The sequence below is a fragment of the Gorilla gorilla genome, chromosome 22 (assembly GCF_029281585.2).
Source record: "Gorilla gorilla gorilla isolate KB3781 chromosome 22, NHGRI_mGorGor1-v2.1_pri, whole genome shotgun sequence".
Lineage (NCBI taxonomy): Eukaryota > Metazoa > Chordata > Mammalia > Primates > Hominidae > Gorilla > Gorilla gorilla.
This window is the reverse complement of record NC_073246.2, coordinates 5,108,126-5,121,048: the sequence shown is the minus strand read 5'-3', so window position 1 is coordinate 5,121,048 and position 12,923 is coordinate 5,108,126.

Sequence of the window (12,923 nt, the reverse complement as noted above, 5' to 3'; positions counted from 1 at the left end):
GTGCAATGCCGTTTATAGGAATTGTCCACAATATGGAAATCTATGCATATGGGGTTGATCGCACTATGTAGTTGCTACCTAGGGCTGAGGGTCAGGGAGAGGGTTTGAGACAGAATGAGGAGTGACTAATGTCTACAGGGTTTTTCTCTGGTCGGGGGTGATCAGATGTTCTACAATGGTTTGCGAATTAAAAGGGAATGTGCACAACCACAGGTATACTAAAAGCCACTCAATTCATGACTTTTAATGGGGGAATCTTATGTGGCGCACTCTCATCGAGACCACGGCAGTCATATTGAGAGAGAAAAAGGTGAGTAAATATCTGAAACGGAGGCAGAAACGGAGAGAATGTAAAGCCCTGTGAATGGAAGGGAGAGCGAAAAGGGCAAATGGTCCTATTTACAAATGACAGATGTGAAACTGGGGTTCACATCAACAGTGTCACTGCCAGGAAGGAGGGTCATGCTAGCCATGTCACCGGTAGTGTGGCCCGCAGGGACGCCGACATGCTGGAGCGTCGTGCCAGCATGGGCTCTGGCAGCCACGTGGGCCAGCAGGAGGGTCCTGCTGCTCAGCTCTGGGGTGAGGATAGACTGGGTGGTGATATCGGCCATGACAGGGGCCTCTTCTGCTGGCAAGAGTGTGACAGTAGCAAGTAGAGGGACAGGCCTGCGTGTGAGGACGGAATGCAGGAGGGGCTCTTCTGCGGCTGGGTGTGGGGCCCTCACCGGAACTGTGGAGAAATGGCCAGGTAACTGCGTCACGTGGGCTAGTAGATTGGCCAGGGCTTCGAACTGAAGGACAATAACGGGGAGTAGCTGTCAGGCCCTGGGAGTGTCTGAGTGTAAGTGGAGATGGGTTTGGGGTCACTGAGGGATGCGTGGGAGCCATCCCTGTATAGGTCCAGGTCATAGGGAGATAGGCTCGTGAGGCCTGTGGGTGTCTAGGGTTGTCCTGGGTGCCTGGGGCTGACTGTGGCAGAAATCTGGGGAGGGCTGGAGAGAAGCTGGGAGACACAGGAGAGTCCCTGAAGGCAGGGGGTGAAGAGGTGAAAGAAATGGGGGAGGGTTGCAGTAAGGTCCGTGAGTTTGTAGGTGATTCCTGGGTGTGGGAAGCTGACTCCAGGTGAAATCTGGAGATGGCTGGAGAGTAGCTGAGAGAGACAGAAGAGTCCCTGAGGGCTGGGGGTGAGAACATGAGGGAGACTGGGGAGTAAGTCAGTGAAATTCGCGAGTTCGGTGGTGTGTCGTGGGCGCCTGGAACTGACTCCAGCTGGAATCTAGAGAAGTTTTGACAGTAGCTGAAAGAGACACAAGAGTCCCTGTGGGCTGAGGGCGAAGACCTGAGAGAGACCAGGCAGGACCTCAGTGAAGTCAGTGAGTCTGTAGGTGATTCCGGAGTGTGGGAGGCTGACTCCCGCTGAAATCTGGGCGTGGTGGGAGAGTAGCTGGGACAGACAGGAGAGTCCCAGGGGGCTGGGGGTGAAGACATGAGAGAGACTGGGGAGTAACTCAGTGAAACTGCTGAGTTTGTAGGTGATACCTGGGAGCCTGGAACTGACTCCCGCTGAAATCTGGGCATGGTTGGAGAGTAGCTGGGACACACAGGAGAGTCCCTGAGGGCTGGGGGTGAAGACATGAGAGAGACCGGGGAGTAACTCAGTGAAACTGGTGAGTTTGGTGGTGACTGCGGGGTGCCTGGAACGGACTCCAGCTGAAATGTGGGCGTGGTTGGAGAGTAGCTGGGACAGACAGGAGAGTCCCTGAGGGCTGGTGAAGACATGAGAGAGACTGGAGAGTAATTGAGTGAAATTGGTGAGTTTGGTGGTGATTCCTGGGTGCCAGGAACTGACTCCCGCTGAAGTGTGGGCGTGGTTGGAGAGTAGCTGGGACACACAGGAGAGTCCCTGAGGGTTGGAGATAAAGACGTGCTAGAGACTGGGGAGTAACTGAGTGAAACTGGTGAGTTTGGTGGTGATACCGGGGTGCCTGGAACTGACTCCAGCTGAAATGTGGGCGTGGTTGGAGAGTAGCTGGGACAGACGGGAGAGTCCCTGAGGGCTGGTGAAGACATGAGAGAGACTGGAGAGTAATTGAGTGAAATTGGTGAGTTTGGTGGTGATTCCTGGGTGCCAGGAACTGACTCCCGCTGAAGTGTGGGCGTGGTTGGAGAGTAGATGGGACACACAGGAGAGTCCCTGAGGGTTGGAGATAAAGACGTGCTAGAGACTGGGGAGTAACTGAGTGAAACTGGTGAGTTTGCTGGTGATTCCGGGGTGCCTGGAACTGACTCCAGCTGAAATGTGGGCGTGGTTGGAGAGTAGCTGGGACAGACGGGAGAGTCCCTGAGGGATGGTGAAGACATGAGAGAGACTGGGGAGTAACGCAGTGAAATTGGTGAGTTTGGTGGTGATTTGTGGGTGCATGCAACGGACTCCCGCTGAAGTGTGGGCGTGTTTGGAGAGTAGCTGGGACACACAGGCGAGTCCCTGAGGGTTGGAGATAAAGACGTGCTAGAGACTGGGGAGTAACTCAGTGAAAGTGGCGGGCTTGGTGGTGATCCCTGGGTTCCTGGAACTGACCCGCGCTGAAATGTGGGCGTGGTTGGAGAGTAGCTGGGACAGACTGGAGGGTCCGTAAGGGCTGGGGGTGAAGACGTGAGAGAGACTGGCGAGGATCTCACTGAGGTCTGTGAGTTTGTAGGTGTTTCTGGGGTGTGGGGTACAGACTCCCGCTGAAATCTGGGCGTAGTTGGAGAGTAGCTGGGACAGACAGGAGAGTCATGGGTGGCTGGGGGTGAGCTGCTGGATGATGGCAGTAAGAACATATGGTATATTATTGATGAATGAGGTGACTGTGAAGAATCTCCAGAGGAGGACACGGGAGAACACGATGACATGAGTGACTGTCCTGCTTGGTTAGGAAAGGGAAACTTAAAGTTGTGGAATTCTGCTGATGATGGATGTGAGAGTGGTGAAGCCCTGTGGGATGATGTAGAGTACTTCCACATCCCTGGTGAGGAGCTGCCCCTTGGGTGTGAGTTTCTGGGAGGGGAGAGGGAGAAGCTGGGTGAGGCAGGCATGAATCTTGAGGAGTCAGGGCTGGGGGACCGCTCATATTCTCCCGAGACCTGTGAGTGTCTGGGGGACTCCTGGGTGCATGGGGCTGACACCCGCAGGAACCTGGGGATGGCTGGAGAGTAACTGGGAGCCACAGGAGAGTCCCTGAGGCCTGGGGGTGAAGAGATGAAAGACAGAGGGGTGGAGCACTGTGAGGCTCGTGAGTTTGTTGGTGATTCCTGGGTGTGGGGGGCTGACTCCAGCTGAAATCTGGGGTTGTTTGGAGAGTAGCTGGGAGACACAGGAGACCCCCCGAGAGCTGGGGGTGAGCTGCTGGGTGATGGCAGTACGAACATGTGGTATATTATTGATGAACGTGGGGACTCTGAGGAATCCTCAGAGGAGGACACGGGAGAGCCCAATGGCTTCATTGATTGCCCATCACGGTGAGGAAAGGGAAATGGGAGCTTGTGGGATTCTGGTGATGACAGAGGTGAGTGTGGTGAAGCCCTAGGGGATGGTGAATGGTAGCTCCGGATCCCTGGTGAGGAGCTTCCCCTTAAGCCTGAGTTTCTGAGAGGGGAGAGGGAGAAGCTGGGTGAGGCTGGCATGGACCTTGGGGAGTCCGGGCTGGGGGACCGTTCATAAGAAGAGCCAGACGAGACCCTACTGTTCTTAGGCGCAGACATGATTAGGAAACCTACAGCTCCCAGGGGCCCCTACTAACTTTCTAACTCGCAGAAGGAAGGAGTGTGTGAGTGTGTGTGTGTGTGTGTGTGTGTGTGTGTGTGTGAGTGTGTGTGTGTGTTTGTGTGTGTGCGGTGTGAGGTATGTGCCCCTTAAGAAAATGGAAATCAACCAACCAATGAGACAGACAGACAGACAGACAGACAGAGATTCACTTGCCCAAGTGTTCTGTCCTGTCCTCTGAATCCACTTCCAAGTCGCAAGACGCTGTGAGCTCCAAGTCCACGCAGAGTCCGCCAAACGCTCCGGCCGCTGATCCGCTCCGCGAAGATCTGAGGACAGGCCAGCCAGGGCGGGTTTAAATAGCCTCGGGCGCAGCCTAGCAGCGGAAAGGGCGGAGCTTCACTCCTCCTTTCCATCAGTCACCCCCAACTTTCCCAGGCTACACCTCGTAGGAAACTGTTCTCCTGCTTTGATTTCATGCGTCACGTTTGGGACAATCTAAGAACTTACAAGTTTTCTTGGCCAGATAACTTAGGATTGTATGCACTGAAACACGGAAAACCAACTAGTGGTTCTGTGGTTCCCACGTTGTGGTTTTGACACCAGCAGCATCCTTGCAACAATCAAACCCCGGAGATCCACAGATCTGCGTTGTAACAAGACCTCCCCCTGACCCTGATGCATGGCAGTTTAAGAAGTCTTTCCGTGTAAGCGAAAAGACTTGGAAGAAAAGGTGGAGATATGCGTTGTAGAAACATTCTTTTGCTCTGGAACCACGTAGAGACTTGGGAGCCTGTTGGGTGGAGCATTCGTTGGATGAGGGTGCTCGGGTTAGGAATATCAAGGTGTGGCTCCAGGTAATCCAATCATCTAACTAAGATTCCAGTTGTGCTCATCTGTTTTAAAATTCCGTTTGTGTAAATTCTTTCAGTCAGACTGAGAATGGCATAGCCTCAACCCCAATTTCCAGGGAGGGCTGAGAGCCTCAGGTGGAGTTGATCACCAATAGCCTACGGTTTAACCCATCATGCCTATAGAATGAGGTCTCCATAAAAACCCAAAAGGACTGGGTTCAGAGAGCTTCTGGATAACACTTCCTGGAAGGCAGTGCGCCCCTCCCCACATGCCGGACCCCAAATTTATTTCTGAATTTTTGCAATATCCGCTAAAATACAAAGGCAAATGTAAGTGTTTCCCTGCGTGCTGTGAGCTCTTCCAGCAAATGAAGGCAAATAAATCTGGGAGTGGTGGCAACCTGATTTCTAGCCAGTTGCTGAGAAGCACAGGTAAAACAACGTAGGGCTTCCCATTGTTATTAGTGTGGGAGGCCTGTCTGGCAGGACTCGGCCCTTTGGAATCTAATGCTATGTCCCGGTAGATAGCGTCACCATTGAATTAGAAGACACACATATGTTGAGAATAATATTTCTGGTCATTTGCTGCACGTCTTATTTACAATATGTAATCAAATTCTTTATCCTGACCTTATGGCACCTGGGTTGAGAACCATGATGGGAAGCAAACATTGGTCTGTCACTTTCTGAGTTTGAAACTTTATTTTGCCTTTAGCGTTTTGCTATTGCTTTTTCGTTTTCTTTTGTTTCGTTTTGTTTCTAAATTGTGGGGTATAGGTGCAGGATGTGCAGATTTGTTACTAAGGTAAACAATCGTGTGCCATGGTGGTTTGCTGCACCTGTCCACCCATCACCTAGGTATTAAGCCCAGCGTGCAGTAGCTGTTTTTCTTAACGCTCTGCCTCCCGAAAGGCCCCAGTGTGTGTTGTTCCCCTTCCTGTGTCCATGTGATCCCATTTTTCAGCTCCCATTATAAGTGAGAATGTGGCGTTTGATTTTCTTTCCCTGGATTAGTTTGCTGAGGATAATGACCTCACATCACCAGTGCTTTTGTTTTTTATTATAAAGAATAGTATTTTATTGAATAAGATTTGCTCACAGAAAACGAAGCTTAAATCTACAATGAATGCCGGACTCTACAGCAGAAAGCAATTTTCTCATTTTGCCACACACAATGGTTCCTACTAAGTGAAAAAAAGCCATAAAATTTCATTCACAAATGTACTACTCTGTCTCAAAACATCTCACATAATCATGCACTGTACTAAAGCCGTTAGATCAGTTCTTCAGTCAGGTTAAAGAAGTATCCCTCTAATAACTGATTTTTATAATGCTATCAATCTCCACTCCCAACCAGTCTGCCATTGTTAATGGCGTACAGCATTATTGAATACAATGGAATTGATGACGCCCATATCCACGGACAAACCGTGACTTACGATGGTTTGATTTATGATTTTTCAACGTTATGATGGGTTTATTGGAATATTAGATGCGTTTCTGAGTTACACTGGGTTTAGGAGTATGCGACCCTATAGTCCAGAAACAGCTGTATAAAGAAAAACAGGTGTACCTAATTAAAATATGCCTAGTGACTTGGGATAAATCAATAGATGTTCACAACTGATGGAGAGTCGTGAAAGAGAGATAGCGGTAAATAGTTACAGTAACACAATTTTCCTGCACCTGTGGAGGATTTCCCCAAAAAAATGCAGAATGTGGGATGCACCTAAGGCATATGAAAGAGAGAGGGCAGAAAGAGTAAGAGAGAAATAGGAGGGAGGAAGGAAGGAAGGAAGGAAGGAAGGAAGGAAGGAAGGAAGAAAGGAAAGAAGGAAGGTAGGAAGGAAGGAAGGAAGGAAGGAAAGAAGGACGGAAGGAAGGAGAAAACACCCGGTGTTACTAAAACCCCAAAAAGACTGGTTTCCCCCTGTGGGTAAGCCTACAATGTGGATGAATCTTGAAAATATTGTGCTACGTGTTATGTCAGTCATAAAAGCTCACCTACTGTGCAATGCCGTTTATAGGAATTGTCCACAATATGGAAATCTATGCATATGGGGTTGATCGCACTATGTAGTTGCTACCTAGGGCTGAGGGTCAGGGAGAGGGTTTGAGACAGAATGAGGAGTGACTAATGTCTACAGGGTTTTTCTCTGGTCGGGGGTGATCAGATGTTCTACAATGGTTTGCGAATTAAAAGGGAATGTGCACAACCACAGGTATACTAAAAGCCACTCAATTCATGACTTTTAATGGGGGAATCTTATGTGGCGCACTCTCATCGAGACCACGGCAGTCATATTGAGAGAGAAAAAGGTGAGTAAATATCTGAAACGGAGGCAGAAACGGAGAGAATGTAAAGCCCTGTGAATGGAAGGGAGAGCGAAAAGGGCAAATGGTCCTATTTACAAATGACAGATGTGAAACTGGGGTTCACATCAACAGTGTCACTGCCAGGAAGGAGGGTCATGCTAGCCATGTCACCGGTAGTGTGGCCCGCAGGGACGCCGACATGCTGGAGCGTCGTGCCAGCATGGGCTCTGGCAGCCACGTGGGCCAGCAGGAGGGTCCCGCTGCTCAGCTCTGGGGTGAGGATAGACTGGGTGGTGATATCGGCCATGACAGGGGCCTCTTCTGCTGGCAAGAGTGTGACAGTAGCAAGTAGAGGGACAGGCCTGCGTGTGAGGACGGAATGCAGGAGGGGCTCTTCTGCGGCTGGGTGTGGGGCCCTCACCGGAACTGTGGAGAAATGGCCAGGTAACTGCATCACGTGGGCTAGTAGATTGGCCAGGGCTTCGAACTGAAGGACAATAACGGGGAGTAGCTGTCAGGCCCTGGGAGTGTCTGAGTGTAAGTGGAGATGGGTTTGGGGTCACTGAGGGATGCGTGGGAGCCATCCCTGTATAGGTCCAGGTCATAGGGAGATAGGCTCGTGAGGCCTGTGGGTGTCTAGGGTTGTCCTGGGTGCCTGGGGCTGACTGTGGCAGAAATCTGGGGAGGGCTGGAGAGAAGCTGGGAGACACAGGAGAGTCCCTGAAGGCAGGGGGTGAAGAGGTGAAAGAAATGGGGGAGGGTTGCAGTAAGGTCCGTGAGTTTGTAGGTGATTCCTGGGTGTGGGAAGCTGACTCCAGGTGAAATCTGGAGATGGCTGGAGAGTAGCTGAGAGAGACAGAAGAGTCCCTGAGGGCTGGGGGTGAGAACATGAGGGAGACTGGGGAGTAAGTCAGTGAAATTCGCGAGTTCGGTGGTGTGTCGTGGGCGCCTGGAACTGACTCCAGCTGGAATCTAGAGAAGTTTTGACAGTAGCTGAAAGAGACACAAGAGTCCCTGTGGGCTGAGGGCGAAGACCTGAGAGAGACCAGGGAGGACCTCAGTGAAGTCAGTGAGTCTGTAGGTGATTCCGGAGTGTGGGAGGCTGACTCCCGCTGAAATCTGGGCGTGGTGGGAGAGTAGCTGGGACAGACAGGAGAGTCCCAGGGGGCTGGGGGTGAAGACATGAGAGAGACTGGGGAGTAACTCAGTGAAACTGCTGAGTTTGTAGGTGATACCTGGGAGCCCAGAACTGACTCCCGCTGAAATCTGGGCATGGTTGGAGAGTAGCTGGGACACACAGGAGAGTCCCTGAGGGCTGGGGGTGAAGACATGAGAGAGACCGGGGAGTAACTCAGTGAAACTGGTGAGTTTGGTGGTGACTGCGGGGTGCCTGGAACGGACTCCAGCTGAAATGTGGGCGTGGTTGGAGAGTAGCTGGGACAGACAGGAGAGTCCCTGAGGGCTGGTGAAGACATGAGAGAGACTGGAGAGTAATTGAGTGAAATTGGTGAGTTTGGTGGTGATTCCTGGGTGCCAGGAACTGACTCCCGCTGAAGTGTGGGCGTGGTTGGAGAGTAGCTGGGACACACAGGAGAGTCCCTGAGGGTTGGAGATAAAGACGTGCTAGAGACTGGGGAGTAACTGAGTGAAACTGGTGAGTTTGGTGGTGATACCGGGGTGCCTGGAACTGACTCCAGCTGAAATGTGGGCGTGGTTGGAGAGTAGCTGGGACAGACGGGAGAGTCCCTGAGGGCTGGTGAAGACATGAGAGAGACTGGAGAGTAATTGAGTGAAATTGGTGAGTTTGGTGGTGATTCCTGGGTGCCAGGAACTGACTCCCGCTGAAGTGTGGGCGTGGTTGGAGAGTAGCTGGGACACACAGGAGAGTCCCTGAGGGTTGGAGATAAAGACGTGCTAGAGACTGGGGAGTAACTGAGTGAAACTGGTGAGTTTGGTGGTGATTCCGGGGTGCCTGGAACTGACTCCAGCTGAAATGTGGGCGTGGTTGGAGAGTAGCTGGGACAGACGGGAGAGTCCCTGAGGGATGGTGAAGACATGAGAGAGACTGGGGAGTAACGCAGTGAAATTGGTGAGTTTGGTGGTGATTTGTGGGTGCCTGCAACAGACTCCCACTGAAGTGTGGGCGTGTTTGGAGAGTAGCTGGGACACACAGGCGAGTCCCTGAGGGTTGGAGATAAAGACGTGCTAGAGACTGGGGAGTAACTCAGTGAAAGTGGCGGGCTTGGTGGTGATCCCTGGGTTCCTGGAACTGACCCGCACTGAAATGTGGGCGTGGTTGGAGAGTAGCTGGGACAGACTGGAGGGTCCGTAAGGGCTGGGGGTGAAGACGTGAGAGAGACTGGCGAGGATCTCACTGAGGTCTGTGAGTTTGTAGGTGTTTCTGGGGTGTGGGGTACAGACTCCCGCTGAAATCTGGGCGTAGTTGGAGAGTAGCTGGGACAGACAGGAGAGTCATGGGTGGCTGGGGGTGAGCTGCTGGATGATGGCAGTAAGAACATATGGTATATTATTGATGAATGAGGTGACTGTGAAGAATCTCCAGAGGAGGACACGGGAGAACACGATGACATGAGTGAGTGTCCTGCTTGGTTAGGAAAGGGAAACTTAAAGTTGTGGAATTCTGCTGATGATGGATGTGAGAGTGGTGAAGCCCTGTGGGATGATGTAGAGTACTTCCACATCCCTGGTGAGGAGCTGCCCCTTGGGTGTGAGTTTCTGGGAGGGGAGAGGGAGAAGCTGGGTGAGGCAGGCATGAATCTTGAGGAGTCAGGGCTGGGGGACCGCTCATATTCTCCCGAGACCTGTGAGTGTCTGGGGGACTCCTGGGTGCATGGGGCTGACACCCGCAGGAACCTGGGGATGGCTGGAGAGTAACTGGGAGCCACAGGAGAGTCCCTGAGGCCTGGGGGTGAAGAGATGAAAGACAGAGGGGTGGAGCACTGTGAGGCTCGTGAGTTTGTTGGTGATTCCTGGGTGTGGGGGCTGACTCCAGCTGAAATCTGGGGTTGTTTGGAGAGTAGCTGGGAGACACAGGAGACCCCCCGAGAGCTGGGGGTGAGCTGCTGGGTGATGGCAGTACGAACATGTGGTATATTATTGATGAACGTGGGGACTCTGAGGAATCCTCAGAGGAGGACACGGGAGAGCCCAATGGCTTCATTGATTGCCCATCACGGTGAGGACAGGGAAATGGGAGCTTGTGGGATTCTGGTGATGACAGAGGTGAGTGTGGTGAAGCCCTAGGGGATGGTGAATGGTAGCTCCGGATCCCTGGTGAGGAGCTTCCCCTTAAGCCTGAGTTTCTGAGAGGGGAGAGGGAGAAGCTGGGTGAGGCTGGCATGGACCTTGGGGAGTCCGGGCTGGGGGACCGTTCATAAGAAGAGCCAGACGAGACCCTACTGTTCTTAGGTGCAGACATGATTAGGAAACCTACAGCTCCCAGGGGCCCCTACTAACTTTCTAACTCGCAGAAGGAAGGAGTGTGTGTGTGTGTGTGTGTGTGTGTGTGTGTGTGTGTGTGTGTGTGTGAGTGTGTGTGTGTGTTTGTGTGTGTGCGGTGTGAGGTATGTGCCCCTTAAGAAAATGGAAATCAACCAACCAATGAGACAGACAGACAGACAGACAGACAGAGATTCACTTGCCCAAGTGTTCTGTCCTGTCCTCTGAATCCACTTCCAAGTCGCAAGACGCTGTGAGCTCCAAGTCCACGCAGAGTCCGCCAAACGCTCCGGCCGCTGATCCGCTCCGCGAAGATCTGAGTACAGGCCAGCCAGGGAGGGTTTAAATAGCCTCGGGCGCAGCCTAGCAGCGGAAAGGGCGGAGCTTCACTCCTCCTTTCCATCAGTCACCCCCAACTTTCCCAGGCTACACCTCGTAGGAAACTGTTCTCCTGCTTTGATTTCATGCGCCACCTTTGGGACAATCTAAGAACTTACAAGTTTTCTTGGCCAGATAACTTAGGATTGTATGCACTGAAACACGGAAAACCAACTAGTGGTTCTGTGGTTCCCACGTTGTGGTTTTGACACCAGCAGCATCCTTGCAACAATCAAACCCCGGAGATCCACAGATCTGCGTTGTAACAAGACCTCCCCCTGACCCTGATGCATGGCAGTTTAAGAAGTCTTTCCGTGTAAGCGAAAAGACTTGGAAGAAAAGGTGGAGATATGCGTTGTAGAAGCATTCTTTTGCTCTGGAACCACGTAGAGACTTGGGAGCCTGTTGGGTGGAGCATTCGTTGGATGAGGGTGCTCGGGTTAGGAATATCAAGGTGTGGCTCCAGGTAATCCAATCATCTAACTAAGATTCCAGTTGTGCTCATCTGTTTTAAAATTCCGTTTGTGTAAATTCTTTCAGTCAGACTGAGAATGGCATAGCCTCAACCCCAATTTCCAGGGAGGGCTGAGAGCCTCAGGTGGAGTTGATCACCAATAGCCTACGGTTTAACCCATCATGCCTATAGAATGAGGTCTCCATAAAAACCCAAAAGGACTGGGTTCAGAGAGCTTCTGGATAACACTTCCTGGAAGGCAGTGCGCCCCTCCCCACATGCCGGACCCCAAATTTATTTCTGAATTTTTGCAATATCCGCTAAAATACAAAGGCAAATGTAAGTGTTTCCCTGCGTGCTGTGAGCTCTTCCAGCAAATGAAGGCAAATAAATCTGGGAGTGGTGGCAACCTGATTTCTAGCCAGTTGCTGAGAAGCACAGGTAAAACAACGTAGGGCTTCCCATTGTTATTAGTGTGGGAGGCCTGTCTGGCAGGACTCGGCCCTTTGGAATCTAATGCTATGTCCCGGTAGATAGCGTCACCATTGAATTAGAAGACACACATATGTTGAGAATAATATTTCTGGTCATTTGCTGCACGTCTTATTTACAATATGTAATCAAATTCTTTATCCTGACCTTATGGCACCTGGGTTGAGAACCATGATGGGAAGCAAACATTGGTCTGTCACTTTCTGAGTTTGAAACTTTATTTTGCCTTTAGCGTTTTGCTATTGCTTTTTCGTTTTCTTTTGTTTCGTTTTGTTTCTAAATTGTGGGGTATAGGTGCAGGATGTGCAGATTTGTTACTAAGGTAAACAATCGTGTGCCATGGTGGTTTGCTGCACCTGTCCACCCATCACCTAGGTATTAAGCCCAGCGTGCAGTAGCTGTTTTTCTTAACGCTCTGCCTCCCGAAAGGCCCCAGTGTGTGTTGTTCCCCTTCCTGTGTCCATGTGATCCCATTTTTCAGCTCCCATTATAAGTGAGAATGTGGCGTTTGATTTTCTTTCCCTGGATTAGTTTGCTGAGGATAATGACCTCACATCACCAGTGCTTTTGTTTTTTATTATAAAGAGTAGTATTTTATTGAATAAGATTTGCTCACAGAAAACGAAGCTTAAATCTACAATGAATGCCGGACTCTACAGCAGAAAGCAATTTTCTCACTTTGCCACACACAATGGTTCCTACTAAGTGAAAAAAAGCCATAAAATTTCATTCACAAATGTACTACTCTGTCTCAAAACATCTCACATAATCATGCACTGTACTAAAGCCGTTAGATCAGTTCTTCAGTCAGGTTAAAGAAGTATCCCTCTAATAACTGATTTTTATAATGCTATCAATCTCCACTCCCAATCAGTCTGCCATTGTTAATGGCGTACAGCATTATTGAATACAATGGAATTGATGACGCCCATATCCACGGACAAAGCGTGACTTACGATGGTTTGATTTATGATTTTTCAACGTTATGATGGGTTTATTGGAATATTAGATGCGTTTCTGAGTTACACTGGGTTTAGGAGTATGCGACCCTATAGTCCAGAAACAGCTGTATAAAGAAAAACAGGTGTACCTAATTAAAATATGCCTAGTGACTTGGGATAAATCAATAGATGTTCACAACTGATGGAGAGTCGTGAAAGAGAGATAGCGGTAAATAGTTACAGTAACACAATTTTCCTGCACCTGTGGAGGATTTCCCCAA